We start from the raw sequence: 9675 nt of genomic DNA on the forward strand, positions 1-9675 counted from the left end.
TACCAACAGGCAAAACAATACATAATGTAGTCATTAAACCCTGTCTTAAGATCAGTGAGCACATTTGTGGTTTGTATATTATATATTAAATCTGCCCATGGCATATTTCTTCAGCAGTGATCAAGTTGTGTTAATAGTATATAAATTGTTCATCGATTGTAGTTATAGACTGATGACATTTTAATTGGACCTGGCTTGAGTGTTCTTTAATCTGGCACATCAGTCATTAAAAGCAGTTTTACATCGGGAGCAGCTCTTCAGATATCTGATACCACTATAATGACAAAATTCCAAGTTGTCATCCCGATTTGACGACTTGTTGGACAAAGTGCTGGCTGTTCCTATGTTTTATTAGCAGAGTATTGTTATTTCGTTAAAAATGGTGGTTGCTATACCTTCACCAGGGGTCAGTGATAATAGTAACTATGCTCAAGGAATGATTTTCTTTCTGATTTTGGTGTAGAATTATGTCACTTCCTATGCGACATCATACAGCACTTCACATACATGTGTTGAATTTTTGACCTCCTGTCTTCATCACGACTAATCATACTTTATATAACTTAAAATGTTTGTAATAAAGAAAATAATGTATTTAAAAGCTAATTACTTATTTTATGTTCAGACCAATTTAGTTATTCTGCTCTTAAAATAATGTTACAGTTTAGCCAAGTAATTTGGCTAAGAATGTCTTTTACAACAGGGGTCAGATATAAGCCTTTTTAATATAAATAAAATTCAGATCGTTAATGATTTGTGTATTGACATGAGTATGTTGGATCCTTTACTTTTGAGAAAAGACACGGGATTGATGGATTCGATTCATTCATATTTTTAAGAAGTGGCAAATGTTTTCATTAGTGGGTATGGTATTATTGTAAATGGATGATGTGTCACAATATTTTGAAATCAGTTTTTCTTACAATCTAGATTACATTGGTTTTTTTAAAACTATTCAGTGAAACCTTACTTAAATATAAGAAAAGATATGTTGAAAAATTTAAATCTGTAAACGTTCTGTACAGAGTAAACAAGAGAAGAACCCTCTTGCTCTGGTGTAAAAAAGGAATATTATATTGGAGAGTCAGAATTCTGTGTAAAACAGAGGGCTTTGCTGAGTAATGTCTGATGCAAAATTTTTAACCTCGAGTGGCATTTTCCAATGATACACAGATGCATAATAAAAGGATTCTTCTCACTTTTTTAATGAAAAATGAGGGTTGAATTTAAAATAGTTTATTGTGCAGTTTATCCCCTAGGGTTGCAAGACTGGGAGTCAAAAATCTCCTTGGTGTCAAAACTGGTGGTCGGACTGAGTAAAAAGCAAACTTTGGTATAAAAACTGGGGGTCAAATTAAAACTTTGGGGGTCTCTGAAGCGCAAATGAGGGTAAAGGGAATAACTGTTGTGAATACTAATGTAACTTGAACATTTTTTACCTTATGATAGAGCATACAATGTTTTGTTTATACATTTAGGTTTTTGATATTTGGCAAACAGATCAAGATAAAACATGAGTAATTGCTATTATTAGTGTAATGAAATTGATCTTTTTAATTGTATAATTACGTGTACTGATTCTTAGAGAGTCCAATATAATTACAAGAGCATTTGATGGAAATAAATGTAAGTACCATTCATATAGTTATAAGGCTGTTATAAGTAAACAATCTACAAATAATATGTCGGGGAATGTGGAGCTGAGACAATATGTATATTTCTTTAATGTATTAGCTAAATTGTTAAGGAAAATGATTGAACAAATACCCTACTTTTTGAAATTCTTCATTTTGACATCAGATTTGTTACGAATCAACGGTTTAGTGTCCCGTCTTCTATAAAATAATAGTTGGAAGATAACAGTCAGTTTTCATTTCAAAATATTGTCAGATCATTGCCATAATATACTTGGAACTCACTTTACAGGACGTACAATTTAGATTTTCAGCCTTTGATTTCTTTTTCTATCTGGATAATAATCAACGAAAATCTGCTACAACTGCATAATGAGTACAAGCAGCATGGTTTAGATGTATATAAAATCGGAACACACGTATTCATATTCCGTCAATTAATAATTCAAATATTACGATATTGTTACGTGTAACAAGGACAAACTCATTTTTATTTCTTTTTAAAAATTTAATGAAGAGTCTGGATCCAGTAATGGACAGGTTTGGTTCAGGGAGTATCTACATCACAGCATATTAGAATGTTACATATTTGGAATTTAATATGTCCCATAAATAGCTTGTTTTGTTGATTTTCTTCAAAAAGAGTGCCACCCCCTTCTAAATTTTCATGCAATCTGAAAACATAATATATATTCATTTATAGTGCAGCAAGTAAGTATTTCATATGTTGGGTCAGTAATTTATTATTATGCTAGCTATTGCTTCAGTTTATGTTGTATGAGACTGTTGATATACTTTGATAATAACTTTTAATTTTAAGTATTTATGTTCTGTTGATATATCATTTCACAAAATATAACATGCACAATAAACTTGAAAATACATGATAAAATAAAAGAATGAAATGAGTTATACAGAATATTTAATTCTTCATGGGGTTGATTAAACTTCATTTAATTCAGGTGACATCCCCCCCAAAGTTCCATCCATGCTATATATATATATATATATATATATATATATATATATATATTTGCAGTGCACGTTCATTTCACATGATTTTATTAAGGTTTGGTAAACAGCGAATCATGTGTTTTTTCTTCCGCTTACAAAAACAATGCATGATGTTTACACAACTATCATTTCTGTTCCATATATGTTACATGAGATCAACATAGTTTGGTTTAAAAATAAGATTTTAAAGTACCACACAATGAGTGCAAATGCCAGTACAGAGGCTAATTGTAGGCTTGTAATTTCTTTAAATGAAGAAACATAAAAGTTAACATGACTGACACTTAAGAATAGTTGCATAGGTCCGATTTTAATGTCAGTTGGAAATCATTTCAAGAGTTATGAGGACCGTTCCTCGCCGAATTTTTTCATTCTAATGGTCATCATATTCTTGTAATTAAAGATAAACAATTTATCAGTCTTTTTGTTACTGTTTTAGATAATTCTCTTATTTTGTTGCATGTTACATAAATCACCTTTTCATGTAACATTATGTGGACATTATCATCAAGCATCCTGCTAAACTGTAAATAACTCTGGTGAAATGATGGTTCTTGAATGCCAGTATAGCAGGAGTGCCGTGTGCAAATAATATCGTATGCACTGTAAGGGCTTTTGGTTGTTAAGAGAATCAAAACTGAAGTTGCAGATAGGTGAGAGCGGAGAGACACTAAATTTTTCTGTAAATTATTAAATTTGTCAAATGATTAATTAATTAAGTATTTCAGATTTCATTGTTCTAAAGCTACATAAAATGAATATACAATGTATATATTACTACATAATTTATTGACTGTATTATGACAGGGCAAATTGTTGAACATCACATAACCAGTGGGACAGAAATGCCACTTATAACAGTGGGGTGATAAAAATAAAAAAAATTACCTTTATTATTTTCCAACCAGCAAGAGAATCGTTCCGACAAGTACTTTCCCATTTTGATTTGCCTGGAATGTTTTCAGAAACTACAGAACTTTTTTTATTGTCAAAGTAGCACATGGACATGTATAGTAACTGACATTTATGAACAATTCATGTGTAAAATGCTTTCCACAATCATCTGACAGACTTATTTACATTACCATTTTTTTTATACATTCCTAGAAAATGTTTTTACAAAAACTGCGTTGTAAATAAAATGCATTAACCACTGACCCAAATTGCTTTGGCTAGGTTATTAATATAATTTACCCCTTTTGGGACACCAACAACTTTCAGGTACACATGACGTTTGTGAAAATTTGTAACTTATTGAGTGGGGACCTAACGTAAACGTTCAACAAACTGCAAGTTCGCTTTCATTTATTTTTAAATTGGCATGTCTTTAATGTCAAATTCTTTGGTGGGAAGAAAATTTTGCAGAATTGTTGTTGTGTTAATACCATTCTTCAGTGCATGACAAGGCTGTACATCATGGCCAGTATAACTGATAGTGGGAGACCTCCGGAAAAAACTTGGTAAGAACCACCGACCCACGAAAGCTACATTTAGAGTATCATCCAGGAGAATATAGGTTAGATGCATAAGTTATACTCTAAAATGAAATTAATTTAATTTGCTGTTAAAATGTTGATGTGCTTGGAGTTAAATATGAAGTTTTCTTAAAAAATATGTTTTGGTGAGGTATACAATAAGTTAAGATAAAATCAGTTTGAAAAATGTATCTTCATGCAGGCTGCTATTTTAGATTTATCTGCTGAGTTGTTTTTATCAATATTCGTATTGAAATGACATGTAAAACAAAATGAAGGTAACTTAGAAACAATATGGAAAATACATTCTTTATCATTATTGTCATGAGAAAAATTCATCCTGCTGTTTTCTAATTTTTTTATTTTTCTCCTGTTTTGAAACAATATCCAGACAAATGACAAATAAAGCAACATTCTTATAAAAATGTGTTGTTGTAATATGTCTTATAAAAATGTGTTGTTGTAATATGTCTTACACAAATGTGTTGTTGTAATATGTCTTATGAAAATGTGTTGTTGTAATATGTCTTATAAAAATGTGTTGTTGTAATGTCTTATAAAAATGTGTTGTTGTGATATGTCTTATAAAAATGTGTTGTTGTAATATGTCTCATAAAAATGTGTTGTTGTGATATGTCTTATAAAAATGTGTTGTTGTAATATGTCTCATAAAAATGTGTTTTTGTAATATGACTTATAAAAATGTCTTGTTGTAATATGTCTATAAAAACGTGTTGTTGCAATATGTCTTATAAAAATGTGTTGTTGTAATATGTCTTATGAAAACATGACACGTTTTACATTTATGACACTGACATTTCTTAGATATCAAAGAAATGGACAAATTATTCTGAAGGAAATTGAAATAATGGGGAACAATGTCTCAAGGACTTGAACAAGGATTCTGAAATTATTCATAAGTGGCAACCCATTTAGTATGTACTCATGGAGGTGGGTTAACCCAAATGCATACGCTTACATATGGGTGAGAATGTGCACTGATAATGTACGTACGCATAAGTAACGGATGGACGGTGTGAAACCTCGATAATTTGTCTAATATGTAACCTGTTCGACTGGGTTCAGTTGGCGTTTGCATTTTATCAGACACTAGACAACAGTCTTAAAGTTACGCTGCTTATTTCTTTGATCCAGTCAGATAGACAACCTCGGTGGACTATCTGTTTTCTTAAACATATTAATATTATTAATCCTTGATCGTACGCACATAGAAAAATCCGATTTCGGCGAAAGTCGCTAAAATAAATTAACCTGAACAGTAAGCTTAAACCTGATCCCTAGACAAGTGACAATGGTAAATGAGTACGAACCTAAGTTCAGGCCTGAAAAGGAGCAGCAAAGGGGGCGAACAGTGATTTTGCTGGAGCGTCATTTTTGGAAAACAAAGCTTCTTCGAAAACGAAAAACGGGTCAACCACGTGAAACTTAAACTTCTAACTTTCCGAGAGTTTCTCTACCGGATTCGATTGCTCGCGTTGGTGTTTCAGAAAGTATGCGCGCACCTTTACCTTGTGACAATCTATTGAGGTCGCACCTCCTCTAATGCTATAAAATTCAGTCTCAATCAAATATTTTATCAAGGATTATGCGTTATCTTGATCGGGTGTCGTGTAAATTGATTGTTATATATCCGCGTGGGGTTGACTGTTTTTGCGGAAAGCATTTTTAAAATTTAATTATATCCATATCACCGCTACACCAGGTCTGGTGAATATTTAGCACGGTATGTGTATCAACTCCGTTAAATACAACTAAAATATTGCAATAATCTCTGCTCACTTTAAGTATTTGTGTATATCGTTGACTAACATAAATCACACTTGTGTTTTCATGCCTCCTCGTGAAAATCTTCTAGCAGGATTTGATTGTTTGTCTAGCATCGCATCATCTTACACAACTAAATTACTTAAATACCAATCAAGATCATCTAAAGACGGCACCTCATGAATATCAGTAATACATTCAATAACGTCACAGTCTACGCTTAACAATTTGCGTTGTCGTTAAAACTCTTTAAGCACTTCGTAGCATTGCTGTTCGTCAGCTGCCGGTGCTACTAAATACAATTTATCCCATTTTAACTACCTCATTATCAAATTAAGTCGCAATTGTGTTTTATGATACCCGGACGGCCCAGTTATTATTATTCGAATATAATTTGGTAGCGGTGGATGATGCTTGACTGATTCTTGCTTTTTTTCTCGCTGAGAAATCAATGACTTCCATGCTATACAAATATAATAAATACTATGGATATATATTGTTTAAAATGTAAAATATTAACCCCCACGAGTGGACTAACAACTATAAAGCAAAAAATAAAAGGCGTGCGGTTACAGGCTAGTGTAAACGATGAGGTACAAAAAATATATATTTATTTCCAAGAAGACAGGTGGTGATATCGCTACGTCGTTGGGAAAATTAGCAGGTACTACATGGGCTAAGTACACAGGAGCAAAATATTTTCCAAGATATAATTACTGTTTTCCTGGAACGCGACTTGATATCAGGCTTGATAACCAAAACCAAGCAATGCCCAGTGAGTATGCAGTAAACGCTATTGATAAAGCGTGTCACGCTCACGAAATTAATCAAAAAGTAAAGATCTTCAGCAGCGTCATATTACAGTTGTGAAGTTGATTCATGCGTTAAATTCCATAAAACAATAAATATTTCAAACAATTGGTTGGTGAGATCTGCCATGAAAAGTAAGCTAGTATTGGGAGCCAGTAATAAATGATCCCATTATAAAAATAATGGAATCAATTTTAATGCCTAAGAGGATATCGGAAAGGTAGAGTAGCCATTAGTAAACTCGCCGACGCAGCAAATGTTACTTGTTGCCACCGCTGCGTGGTTAGCACTACAGGCAATATGTCAAATTTACCAATCACCGCCTAAAGAATCGAGCATGCAGATTTTAATGTCGGTGTTCCTAACGAAGTGCATCAGGCCGATATATTATTTTTACCGCATGATGATATTAAAATTGGAAGACGTCGATCAACATACAAATATGGGTGAACTGTCGTTGACATTGCAAGTAGATACAAGAAAGCAGAATCGTTATCTGCCAAAACAACAACTGAAGGTGCTTCTCTGTTTGAACGAATTTATCAACGAGGATCTGGACCACAAGGTAGTCTACAATGGCCATAATTTGTACAATTAGATCCTGGCAAAGAACTTCAAGATACAGTTTCATCGCTGATGAAAAAGGTTAACTTCAAAATCAGACGAGGACATACTGCAATTGATCTCGATCAGGCAATTGTTAAACGATTTAATCGAACACTTGCTGAACAATTATTTGAATATCAATACGCAAAGGCAATAATTCAGAAAAATATTAGATCCCGCGAATGGGTTGCACGATTACCACGCGTGATATCACTTTACAAAACAACCAGTGCTTGCTAATGTGCCTGTAAGATATTTATAAGAACCTGGTGACTTGAAGACAAAAGAGCGACGGATCCTATCTGTACTATTACAACGCATACAAGTTCTAGCGTCGTAAGATCTACTGGAAGACCAACAATCTATAGATGAGATTCAACTGCTTACACGTGAACAATTACAAGTAATTCCTGAAGACACACAATTACCACGGCGATCACTTTGTAAGCTAACACTCTTACGTCAATTACCCTCAAGACAGGTCAGTATCACATTTTCGCGTGTAGGACCAAGACTACTATTAATTCTGTCTACGGTAAATTGTCTTGGATTATTAAGAATATTGCTCCAAAACATTTATGTATTACAGCTCGCACAATAATTATTCTGACGTTGCTTCAGTGACATGTTAAATTCAGCATCGAGATCAAAGTCGCGCTTCTTTTTTTTTGCCACATTGCTTATATCAAACGGTTTCTTACTATATTATTGTCAACAACCTCGCCAGTAGTTTCTGTTGCGTCCCTATGACAATTCGCCGCAGTTGTGATATTTTTCTGACTCGAAACACTGCTAGAGAAACTAAAGTTGACCTTTCCATACGATCATCGACGATCCAGACTAGGTCTCAGAAAAAGTTAACCCCTGAGATGAATGAATTGTCATTGCGTATCCTAGCGTCCATGGAGTTTTGTCCATCGTCAATGAGATCTCAACAACACCGACATCAACTAAGAAAATACCATTTAATAGAAGCGTTTGTTAGTCTGATGATCCTGGAATATCAATCTCGATATTCTGTCGTCGTGTATCAGCTGGTCTATAACAGAACTTTACGGGTAGATTTGAAAACTTTTCTTTATGCAACTAAAATAACCGCTGTTGAAGGGTATCACGAACTATCTTCTACTTGCCACTCTTAAATCATTTGGCCTCCACGCTTGCAGAAAATCGTTCATAGAAGTTTCTGAAATTATTTCACGCATTATTTCACATTGAATTATATTCAGTTGTAGTCTGGTTAATTGTTTGAACTGCCTTAATTCTGGATCATGCACTCTATGACCATCAGCTATTTCTTCATAATAATGTACGAAATTCTATAGTCATTCGTGTGGAGAGAATCCAACAAAATGTGGTGGTTGACCACGATCGCCATACATTATTACAGCTTTACTTTTTGTCAAAAACCAATCACGAAATATGTTTAGCGTATCTAACGACACTGTGTAATTTCATCCCAAACAATAATACTTGGAATGTATTTCTCTCCCATTCGTTCAGGAGTCCATTTATCTCCCTTCCATCTTAAGAATTTATGATAAGTGCATCATTTAATATTTCGTTCTTTCATTTTATCTGCGAGTCGGTGTAGAGGTTAACACAATCATATCAACAGAGTTTAACGAGCTCTGCCTGAATAATTCGATCACACGAGTTTATTCTACCACAGCTTTCATGCCCATTGAGATACACTGTTTTGTGTCTAGCTACTGGATCGTATACAGATGGTGCAGATGATAATTTTGATATTTGATAATTTTTACGATAAATACCTTAAATCGAGACATCAGAGGATTAAGTATAATCAATTATGTTCTCTTGGTTCATTCTCCATTCACCCATGAGGAATAAACGCCGAAATGTAGTTGTTCTAGCAATCCTGTATTTTTATTAACATAAAATGAATCCGTTCGACTCTGGCAGCAAACTCTGAAACTCTATTTATCATTGATAATAGATTTATCGAAATGGATGCGAGCATTGAAGATCTTAAGTGAGTAATCTCCGGTGACTCACAATCAACGATATCAGTATTATTGCATCGAGCATATGTTGTTATAAAATTATTGGTGCCCACATTTTTGCTGTAAAGTGTTTGCCAAGCCAGACATAACAAATTCGATGAAGACCTTTAGCAAACTCGAATGACTCGATACAGTAGAACCCAGTTAAGTAAAAAGTCGGGTAATGTTCTTTTAACCGATACTCTGGTCATCTCGCGTGTGGGATGTTTAAATCGCTTAAAAGACTCAGAACGCTCTCCCATGCCTATAAAACTTCCCGGATAGCAAGCAACCATATCAACGAAATAACATCATTGTGTTTGGATGTATTATTCCACAATCCAC

The sequence above is a fragment of the Sinohyriopsis cumingii genome, chromosome 10, assembly GCF_028554795.1.
Source record: "Sinohyriopsis cumingii isolate HCF-2022 chromosome 10, ASM2855479v2, whole genome shotgun sequence".
NCBI classification, from domain to species: Eukaryota; Metazoa; Mollusca; class Bivalvia; order Unionida; family Unionidae; genus Sinohyriopsis; species Sinohyriopsis cumingii.